Source organism: Siphateles boraxobius, unplaced genomic scaffold (assembly GCF_051911475.1).
Source record: "Siphateles boraxobius isolate OS27281-9 unplaced genomic scaffold, OSU_SipBor_1 49, whole genome shotgun sequence".
Lineage (NCBI taxonomy): Eukaryota > Metazoa > Chordata > Actinopteri > Cypriniformes > Leuciscidae > Siphateles > Siphateles boraxobius.
In genome coordinates, this window is record NW_027509130.1 from 2,260,304 (window position 1) to 2,271,573 (window position 11,270).

The following is an 11,270-nucleotide window of genomic DNA, read 5'->3' on the forward strand; positions in this document are numbered from 1 at the left end:
GAATAAGGACGTTTACGTTTTAGATCAAGGACGATTTGAAGTTTTAGATCAAGGACGATTTGAAGTCTCAGCTCATGACCCCTTTAAGAATGACAATAACTCAGGGTTAAGATCAGTGTAAAAAGCCCTAAATTTACACAAAGCTTATTACCATGGTTGGAAAAGACAAGGTTAAGCTTGCCAGTTGATTGCTTGCAGGTGAACCTTCTTTAAAGTGCCCCAATTTTAAATGCTTAGTTAAAAAAAAAAAAAAAAAAAAAAAAGTAGAACCGCAACTGTTGAGTGAGCCATATTAAGGATTTGAAGTCACAGGACAAATAGAAACTCATGAACACTGCGACTTCCTAATTCAAACAAACGTCACAGAAGATACAAAAGGCAACAGAACTAGTTGTATAAAAGTGGTTTTATTTAAGTCAAGCATCCTACAGCCAGTACTGAATCATGGACAAGGGGACGTGTAGGTGGTCTCAAACGCATCACCTGAATGAGGAACAGAAAATTAACTGGATCGTTTTGAACAGTGAATTCAGCCAGAGCAAAGCATGATTAGGATGATAGCATACTTGTCTGATAGTAGTCATAAACATTTATGACTGCTGGCTTGAGATTTTCCACTGCAAGAACCTGTTTCAGCTGCAGAGTGTAACTCATGGGGACACCTTTGGGAACCTGCGAGACAGAAAGGAGGAACAGCGACACATGAGAAAATGGCCGCTAGTAATAAACCCAGTGAACAGTCTCACCTCTTTCAGATACACTAGGACACGATCATCCTCAGCATCAACCCGCTCCACTAGCGGGGCAAACGATTGGGGTGAAGAACCAAGCTGAGGGGAATAGACCATTTACACAATTACAATTAGAGGAGCCTCACCTGCGTGAAGTTGGCCCCCCACCCAACGCAAAACGTCAAAATATATCACAAAATATTCTACTTTGGATGAATTGGGAGCATGTGGGGGGCTGGTGACAGTCTAGAATTCAATTTCTTATATTTTAAAGGCACAAACGAAGCTGCACAAATAAAACTTTACAGCACAAATGTTTGTGCATATTTTTGACGACACTTTGCGTTGGGGGCCATCTTCACGCGGGTTAAAGAATCTTGGGACTTTCTAAATCATCTTAAATACAAACCAGTGACGTATCTGCGGTGAAGCCCGACAGGAGCTTAATGTCCACTAGAACCATGTTAGTGCTTGATTTTAAACCATCGTATCTGGATGGTGAATAAAAGAGGTTTAGACAACAAGATAAACACTTCCTTTTTGTAAGAGCCATAAACAGTTGGTTTCAGGAAACAATGCTTCTTACTTCACAGTGAACTTCAACATGAGATTGGCTCCAAGCGGTTGGCAGTCTCTAGTCACCTTCGCTTCCACACGCAGCGTCGTGGAGACTTTAACGGGTGTTGGGATGTTATAGAAACACGCAACCTATAGTATGAGTAGAACAAAAACTCATTTAGATTTGGATATGCACAATAAATAGAGAGGGTGATGATACAGACCTGCACAGACACACAAGAGGATCCTGATGCTTTAACACTATATTTGCCAGGAACATTCTTCAGCGGCTTCTCCTGATACAGCAGCCTGTTGTCCCGATTCACATTGAAGCTATAAGAGTCTCCTCCTACTACTGAGGACTGTACGGTAACAGTGCTGGAGCCGTCCAAGCTGAACATTTGAGCAGCGTACACAGAGAGAGCCTGAAGAGCCACCACCGTGTCCTAAAAACAAGCACCAGATTTTTAAAAAAAAAATCCTCATAAATTATTGCACTAATGTTTGGTAGTCAGAGGCACCTGGGTGGAGGAGAAGCCTCCATAGGGATTCTGCTGGGTCACGAGCCAGTTGACAATGCGGTTAGCATAGCCCAGATTAGCCGTTGTGAGAGGCTGAACAGCGAGAACTGCTAGCAGCACGTAAGAGCTGATCTCCACCGCCAGAGTATCTCCAGATGGCGTCTGAGACCAATGGAGCTTAGTGCCTAAGGATGAGATGGAGGGGAGAAAGTTGATGCCAGAGACCCTGAACCAAGATCAAGCAGCCGGTAAATCTTACCTTCAGAAATGGCAAGGTTGTCCAAGGCAGTTAAAAGCTGTGATCGAGTGGTGGTCTCTCCAGCCAGACTGAAGGTGTACGCCAGCAGAGCCGTGGCATAAGTGTTTCCCAGGTTCCCAACGACAGGCCTCAAGCATGACAGACCTTTGAGAATGACAGGATCCTAATTTTTAAAAAAAAAAAAACAGATATCAGACAGCCAGGTCATCTGCAAGGAGCTCATAAAACTACTGGACCGGTTTTACCGTAGTGGGGACACCTAATTCAAGCAGCGATGCAACAATGTAGGCAGTCATGGTCACACCGTCACCAACCCCCCCCTTAAAAAAAAAAAAAAAAAAAAAAAAAAAAGCTTAAGAACAGTCTCACACCTAGTCCATTGGTGCCAGTGCATTAAGAAACATGTAATGCACCTTCATGTAACTATGGTACAGAGTTCCCTGCTGAATGAAACAGCCGTCTGAACCCTGCGTGCTGATCAACCAATCCTTTGCACTCTGCAGGACATGTGGATCAATGAAGATAAATTGCCTCGCTAGACCAAAGGACCTCATGACAAAGGCAGTCAACCTGGCCGTGGAGATGTCAAATGGAAATTAAACCACTGGTGCCACAGATGATACACACCAGTAGAACAGTGAGAAACTCACCATGTATTGGACGCATCATAACCAAATGTGCTGTACGATCCGTCACGGTGTCTGTAGTTCAGTTGTCCTTGGTATCCTTATTGGTCAAAAGCCACATGTAAAATTATATTCCAATGGGAAGAGCAGGACTAAGCTTCCTTAGAATTTAGTATCCTACATAAAGTGGATTTGGTCATCCATACCGCTCTGAAGGAAGCCTGTGGCGGTCTCTCGGATTGCTGCAGTGAGTTGCCCTGTGACTTTCAGGTACAATAGGATGTAAATATTTGGAGCAAGCATGATCATATTCTGTTCTCCACAGCCAGATGGCATCTGTAACAACCCATCTAGATTCTTCAGTGCACGACCCATTATGTCCCCTACAAGATGTAAAGCATAAAACCCACATCAGAAACAGTTATTCTTGGGGGTCGGGCGATATGTGATTTTCAGGGCCGATGCCCATTACAGATCAAGTAGGCTGATAATTTGAACCGATATATACAGTAGCCCATGTCTGGTGTAAAAATGTAAGTTAATGTCAAAATTAACAAAGGGTTTTGACAAATACTTTCTTTAAATGATTTTAAACATCTTTTAAATCGGAGAACTGTTAATAACATTATTAATAAAAAATAACTTTAAGTGCAGGGAGCACCCAGCAGCATTCTGTAAACATTGTAAAAATTAAAGACTATTTTAATGGTTAAATAAAATTTTAGTAATCAAAAAGCATTTCTAATTAATTGAAGTCACCAAATTACATTTTTAGGGCCCTATGAAAACCCAAACTTTTATTTTGACGGGTTGCTATGGAAATCTTTGAGTCTGTGCGTTTATGATATGATAACGTTTCTCAGTTGAAGCATTAAAAAGCTCAAAGTGACTAATCGGCTCTAGAGATGATGTTTATGCAATCATATCCTCATACAATGATGCGGCTGGGCTGAAAACAGTGCAAGTGGCGCACTTGCTCCAGAGTGTGTGGTAAATGAAACCACACGTCTACGCAATTCATTTAGAGACACGCAGGATTCATATTTAAATAGTCTTTGAGGCTAGAAGTTCAATTTGATTTGTACTGATCTGAATTTGTCAACTTTTTGATGAACTAATAAAAGCACTGACATTCTGCTTTATACAGTAAATTCTGTTTTTTTATGACTGATTCCACAATTCCATCCCTGCTTTCTGCATCGTGGAAATCACAGAGCCCTATTATATTGAGGTGTCTTGCAACTTCAGTGTAGTAATTTATTGCTACATCAGCAAAGTCTGCTGCTGCCTTAACTCTGAGGGACAGCTAAAGTGTGATCAGTGAAGCAGCTCCAGTCAGCAAGTGCTTTCGGTGTGAGTGCACTTTCAGTGCCTTCAGCTTTCCGCGTTGATTGGCCGGACTCGTGACTCCCAACAAATCAGATGGGCGGGGACATTGGTGTAGTCTACAGAGTGGCGAGTTCCGACAGAGGTGCTGCGTCAGAGCCGCAGCACATTTCAAAATTAAATTATCGGCAAATCATTTTGAAAATGTCCGATAACCAAAAAAATGCTTCATATCGGCGAAGATAATCGGTCGACCCCTAGTTATTCTACCAATCTTCACATGTCAGTTTCTATTCAATGACAGGTTTCTACCAAGGACTGAAACTGAGCATCTGGCAGATCCTTGAACCACGTTTGATGGAAATATCAGAGTCACGTCTTCAGAAAGAACATTTCCTGCAGACCAAACAGAATAGATTAGCATTGAGAGCTAGGCTAATGTTCGGCTGTACAGGGAAATTGTATTGCCGAATTGAGTGCAAACAAACCTTTTGGACACAGTAACCAACTCTGGGTGTTTGTCCTTTCAACTCCTTCAGGCTATAGAAGCAATAAAACACCACATCAGTAAAGCAGCATGAGCTCCATGACCAGACTCCAGAAGGCTGGTTACTACTTACCAGGACAAGTAGACTTCGAGTGACTACGTCAATGCGTCCTCTCGTCGGCACAGTCACGACCTCAGTGCCACATCGGGTCCGGGATGATTCAGCTGAAGCACTGACAGTCACATTGACAGTTCCTGCAGTGACAGACAGGAAGCGAGTAACACCTAATATACACTTAATTTAGAGAGAGATTATCCAAAACTGACCGAGAACAGAAGCTGAGAGAACCCATTTGAAGGTTTTTCTCCCATTGGCACAAAGACAGGACACATACGGTTCAGTATATGGTTTAAGAGTGAAGGCCATGGATGAAGCTGGTGTTACTTTAACCTGCCAATGACAGACACATGGAGCTAAGACACATGACCTTCTCTATACGGATCAATTATATAAAAGAAAACCATGGCAGACCATGATGCACTTGGACAGATAGCTGAAGACCGTGGCCTTCAGATCAAAAGACTCCCCACGGACGATGGAATACGGCAGGGAGAGCTCCAGGAAGAAGGGCTGGAAGACCGTAAGCAGAGCAGGAGGAGCCAGACCAAAACCTTTTGAGGACAGGCAGAACGCCTCAGTCTCCCATGTGGTGATGGTGTCAGGAACAGTGAGAGGAACTCGTGTGGATCCAGTGTTTCTGAAAGATAGCAGAAGAGAGAAAGAGGAAGACAAGTAAAAACTGGGTAAGTAGCTTTAGAAGGAACAAGATGCTTCACTAACCCCACATGAACAAGCTGCCAGAGCCATGTTTCTGGAAAGTACGTCCTGACAGTCACTTTAAAAGAGGAAGCTTCGCCTCCATCTGAACGAGCCATTGCTACAGGACCATTCAAATTCACTGAAAGAGACAAGCAATTTTACACCAAACTGTCTTAGTATCTGCAGAATAAACTGCCCCTCTTGTTGCATTTATGTAAGTGATTACAACACCCAAAACCACACAATTTGCTGATCCACCAAGTAGTAACCTCACATAACTGAATGCAAGTTCACCAAGTCATGCAGAATTTGTTTTCACTGAAAGAATGGCCTCTGCATAGACCTACCATCTGGGAATCTGGGATACAGTGGGCACGGAGGGGCTCGCACATCGAGATTTGTTGCGATCTTCATTCCCAGGCTCTGTCAGAGTAACAAGTCAAAACACAAGACAGATTTAAAGTCAATGACTCAGTTCATGACCATGTAGTCACAAAATACATTTTTCTACCTTGAAGGTTGTGTAGGCTTGATTTGTAGGAGCAGTGTAGGCAGGATCTCTACGAAAATTTACAATGGGTTGAAATGGTAGACTGGGTCGAAAACCTAGACACTCTGGTTCATCCTGAACACTGTATGGGTAACCTGATAGTGATCGCACCGGGAGCAAATCAAACACCTGGAACCATGAAACAATGTCACTTGTTGAACTAAATTCATTAATGTTTGGTATGTTACGTATGATGTACCCTAAGTCCAGGAACACACCAAGCCGACGGTCGGCCGTCGGGCAGTTTGTGTGTCGGCCGACTAAGTTCTCAGTGGGTTCCGCACTGTCGGCTGAAATTGGACATGTTGAATCGGCGTCGGGCCGTCGGTGAGAGACAACTCTGATTGGCTGTTCAGCTTAGTGAACGAGTCAGCGCACGAGAATAGCAAAACAGAGAGCAAAGTCAAAATGGTACAGATAGAAGGCTGTTCTTACATTACGTCATCTTACATGAGTGTTCCTTGGCAAATATTTAAATATTAACATGAGCGGAATAAAGAAAGTGTATAGCAAGATTGATATTCAAAACGGTAAGCACGCCCTTTTGTTTATGGTTTGTTTAACGTTATCTGCAGCGTCGGTTTCTATTTTTAAATGTCTAATATGGATGAATATAAATGCAGAAATAGACAGCGTCTCATTTACACGCAGGCGCAGAACGCGCATTCTAGCTAACAGTCGGCTGTAGTTCTCTCGGTGTGTTCAAGTACAGCTTTTTACCTCAACACAGTAGGCTTTCATCAGCGCTAGTTTGTCGGCTTGGTGTGTTCCTGCCTTAAAACTGCTATAATCATAACAGATTTGGATACATAACACATGGATACCATTTTAGCACTCAGACGTCTTCCTGGCTCCAATATCCAGATGCTCTGATCTACAGCACTGATGCCACACAGAGATCTTGCTTGAGCAGAGACAGTCAGAACATTTCTCTCAGCAGGAACGGCCATTGCAGGAGAGAACCTTAGAGACACCTGGAACAAGGACCCACATGCTGTAGGACAAGTCACCATTCCCTACTTTAAGCCAAAATATGCTATTGCACATCATACTTGGTTTGGGAGACAAGTTTCTGTGTCAAACGACGCACTACCAACAACAACATTCTCACTGGGCAGAACGCAGTAGACCAGAATCTGCACTTCTGGAGCCATATCGACACTGACAGACAGTTGGAACGACACAGAGCCGCTTGTGATGGTACTAGAAGCCCTCGCTTTGACCGTCTGAATTCCATGGAGGACGATCACTCCTCTGGATAAGACCTGACAAAAGGCAGCCAGATACATAAAAAAAATGTCCTAATAAGAAAAAAATGTGATGTCCACTCACCATATAAATGACGTCAACACTGTAGCCGCCAGCCTCTCCAACAATAGAATACTTCACGGTCACTGGAAACGCAGCACCACATTTGAGCGGCTGTTCGAGCTTCACTATAGTCAGTTCACTAAATGATGGGTTGTTGCGAGAATCAGGATGGAGAAGCTGAACAACCCTTGTATCTGTAGTGAAGTATGGCGATTTGTAACCATAAACAACATCTGGAGTCACACTTGCCTGGGGAACAACGAATGCAATTGGTTTCTTGCGAGAGAAATTGAGATGTCTACATCTCAAAATACAAAGAGTAAATCATACCACCAGATTCAGAGCAGCTTTAGGAAGATTAGCAGTTTTGAATGAGAACGTCGCCAGTCCATTCCGATTTGTGGTCAGATCCATCAGCAGTTTATTGGGCCAGCTGTTACCATCCAGGAGATAAACCACTTTGTTTGTGATTGGAGTACCATCAAAACGAGACACTGAGATCTGTTGGGAATGATAAAGGTTAGGAAAGGGAACCAATGTGAAGGCTTCTGCAACAGGGAAATAACTTTTACTTGCCTTCCCTTTAATCATTGATCCAGGTTCAAAATATTCCGGGACGTCCAAAAACATGACTTTGCCGACTTCAAACGTAATGGACACGGTTGCAGATTTTGACATGACTACATCTGGGGAAAAGAAACTCAAATAAACAAATCAACTTCATTCACATTGTCATTAGTTCAGAGCAGCCAATAGCTCACCTGTTCCCTCCTCAGTGACGTTCACACAACAAAAGTATCTTGCATATTTTTTTCAAATGTGGTGCCAAAAAACACTGATGTATCGACAGTAAGGAAGGCACAGCCAGTGGCATTCATCTGGAAGCAGAACAAAGAGTCACATTTAAGTCAAGCACAAGAAAAACCCTCCACTGTAAGGCAGGAGTCAAACCTTTGCAGTTTTTTTCAGGCAACGACGGGCCAAATCAGGAACCACAACATATGGAAAGGGATCACGGCATACTTCCACCAAGGCTTGGCCAGGTACAGGTTGGCCATATGTGTATCTGGGAAACGTCACAAGGAAGAAAAAAAAAATTTCCAAGAACCGACCAACCACAAGACAAGAAAATAACTGCATGTTTAACTCACTTGGCACAAGCCTCAACTTTCAGTCCCACATCTGCAACACTGTAAACACACCACAGATGTACAGTCACATCAAACTTGGGCAAAACTAAGACAAAAAATAACGCTGTAAGACCCCAGATCTGTCGTTGTACTGTTGCACACTCACAACAACTTACCGTATTTTTTCACCTCAAAAACATGGGAGACCATTTGGTCGCCAATAAAAGCCTTCAGTGTGTACATCCCTATCGGAGCCTCTGGGTTTAACTTGTGAGAAAGCTGCAATATCCAGCTTGTGGAGGAAACATTTGTCCACTGACCAATGCGGTTGTTATTATGGTCCTATTAAAACAATAACAGCTTATAAAAACGGCAAACAAAATGTACAGAAAGTGGCAGTGGCTCCATTCAAAGACTTCCATCAGAACAAATTCTCACCTCCACCACCACAAAATTGTACTGAAAAACAAAGACAGGAATATTAGGCATTTAAAAGAACCCATTGCAGCAGTCATTGAAGATAACTGCAAAACTGAGCAGGTAAAAATAACTAGCAATAAGTTTGCATTTGTTCCTTACCCTCTGATCAAGTGGCACAAATTTAGCATCCATGGTGACAACTCTGAAATTCACTGCAAAGACAAAGATAAACTCGCATTAATTGCATAATGCACTTGAAGACGATCAGAACTTGTAGTGTATTGATTTTCTACACCTTTAATATTCAACCAAGGTTAATTTCCAGCTCACCTGTTTGTCCTGGATTGTAGATGGGTTTGTCTGTTTGGATGAAGGTCAAAGGCAGGTAACGTCTGAACATGACTTTCCTCTCTTCAGTTGCTCTGAAGACCTTCCCTTGAACTTCTACCTTCAGTGTCTGCACAGATTCTCCATCTACTCGAGGAGCCTGTAAAGAAGCTCAGTTAACTACACAACCAGACAAAAAAAAAAAAGCCATATCTCATGATAACAGACCTTGAAACTAAAGCAAGCGGTGAAATGGCTTTGAAGAAACTTGCCGCACAAGTCGAGTCATCCTTTTGTCATCAAGCAGAGAAACTGTCATTGTGAGACGCTCTTGGGGTTTCAGAAGACTTGCACATAATTTCGCATCCGATCCAGTTTCAATCACTGCAGGGAACGTCACCATGAATAACCTGTGTAAACATCATGAAGTATAGGTTCAGAGACTAAAGGAAATCAGGTCAGATTATTTACATGTTGATTGAACATTCACAGAAAGTGGCTGTCACAGGGTTGCAAGGCCAGTGCATTAAAACTAGCCTAATAGCCGATCAAAAATAGGCCAAAGCATCAGTGAGTGGGTTGAAGTAACAACCAAGGGTTGGTTGTATTGGTGGGACAAACCTTTAACCTTATAAAAAAACATGTGGGAAAACCACAAAATAAGGGTCACAAAATAAGAGCACAAGACAGCCATTTTGTTCAGAAATATATTTGAGTTACAATAACCCCAACAGCAAACAGACTTCAACAGTGACTTATTTATTTATTCATTTTAAATACAAGTGTTAATGAACAGTAGTTTGGTGGGTCCCATTCATCCTTTGACCACTAGATGAGAAAAAGTACAACATGATTAACTTTTACCAAACTTGCTTGGTGCTTCATTTTGACATTTAAAACTGCATCATTCAGATTAGACATTAGGCCACTTTTCACTTCAAAGTCCATGGTACTTACGGCCTTTTCTGTCCATCAACAGCAAAGAGGATAAGGGCTAAAATGAGCCCTTTCCAAACACAAATCTCCCTCACAGCCATGAAGAGCAATCATCCAAGACTAGACAGAAATCAAGAGTCTCTTTTAAAAAGCCAGCAGCACTTCTGTTAAGATCCACACTGTTCAACTGCTCTACGGCTTAACTCTAAATCAGCTGCACTGATGCCAGCGTTATTTAAACACTCTTAATAATTCAGAACAGGTTGATTCAACACTCACAGGCAATCTGGTTCTCTTTAGGGCGGAGCCCCGGTAATTAATCACAGGGTTGCCAACTCTGAAACGCTCTTATGCCTGGATCACACGATTGATCTCTATGAAGTGACGCATCAGCTTCAGCGTTGCCCATGTGCCGCATTGCTGCTCAGCTGAGCCTTGAAAAGTGGAGCTCAAAGTTAAAATTAAATGTTAAAATAATTAATATTTGTTTCATAATTAACTTGTTTCATTACATCTATCTTTGAATGATATTTTATAAAATTTTCATTAAGTTAACGGTTTAAACTCACTCAATTATCATATTAGGCCTATGTGGAACCTTATTTTGACATTATTTTCTGTTTAGCCTACTCAGCTTCAATTCAACGCTCTGTTTAGTTTCGGTTTCATTACTGAACATTTACTAATTTTTTCGCCTGCTGACCACAGCTTAACACTTATTTATATAGCAATAAATAAATGAATAAATGGCTATAATAGCCTACTGCATATCGCGCTGTTGAGTCGCACAGTTCCTTGCCGCCACCTAGTGTCGTAACAATGTAACTGGACTGTGTGACAGCCTGTCTATAACACGCAGAGACGAGATACTGGTGAAATATCAGCAGAAAGCCTCTCGTAAAGTGAGATTCGAGGATCGGAACTAACTGCTATATAACAATCATATAACAAGCGTATTGTCAGGTTTATTTTATGTTATTATATTATGTGGACCCTTATTTTAACATTATTTTCTGTTTAGCCTATAGGGACGTCCCGCGTGACGTCACGCCATTTGGAGCTGCCATCTTGACAGAATAGAAAATGCTATACCACCGGTGATAATACAGCTCGGGGACGGATTGACTCGGAGCGTCGGTAGGAGGAAAATGGCGTGTACCGCGTCTTGCATCTCAGCACGCGGTGCTAAGTAAAGACAGCATGGAAGGTTAAGCGACAGCTGTGGTGTGAGTGAAGAGAATGAAGGGGGTAATTTAGATGAAGAGGAT

At 42.3% G+C, this 11,270-nt stretch overlaps 1 pseudogene across 1 annotated transcript; it reads right to left on the bottom strand.

Moving 5' to 3' along the window:
- Positions 1-390: 390 nt before the first annotated feature.
- LOC143711175 (alpha-2-macroglobulin-like protein 1) lies at positions 391-10,220 on the bottom strand (annotated as a pseudogene). Its single transcript, XR_013194756.1, has 34 exons — positions 10,024-10,220; positions 9,295-9,476; positions 9,070-9,226; positions 8,899-8,951; positions 8,758-8,778; positions 8,496-8,661; positions 8,341-8,425; positions 8,141-8,255; positions 7,951-8,067; positions 7,766-7,875; positions 7,520-7,690; positions 7,211-7,438; positions 6,931-7,143; positions 6,703-6,852; positions 5,840-6,007; positions 5,676-5,751; positions 5,350-5,446; positions 5,041-5,266; positions 4,836-4,959; positions 4,642-4,763; positions 4,510-4,561; positions 4,334-4,417; positions 2,902-3,078; positions 2,720-2,795; positions 2,483-2,639; positions 2,315-2,389; positions 2,070-2,232; positions 1,811-1,995; positions 1,514-1,735; positions 1,318-1,439; positions 1,141-1,222; positions 747-830; positions 567-672; positions 391-483 (listed from the first exon to the last, which is right to left on the bottom strand). The product of XR_013194756.1 is annotated as an alpha-2-macroglobulin-like protein 1 (transcript).
- Positions 10,221-11,270: the final 1,050 nt, after the last annotated feature.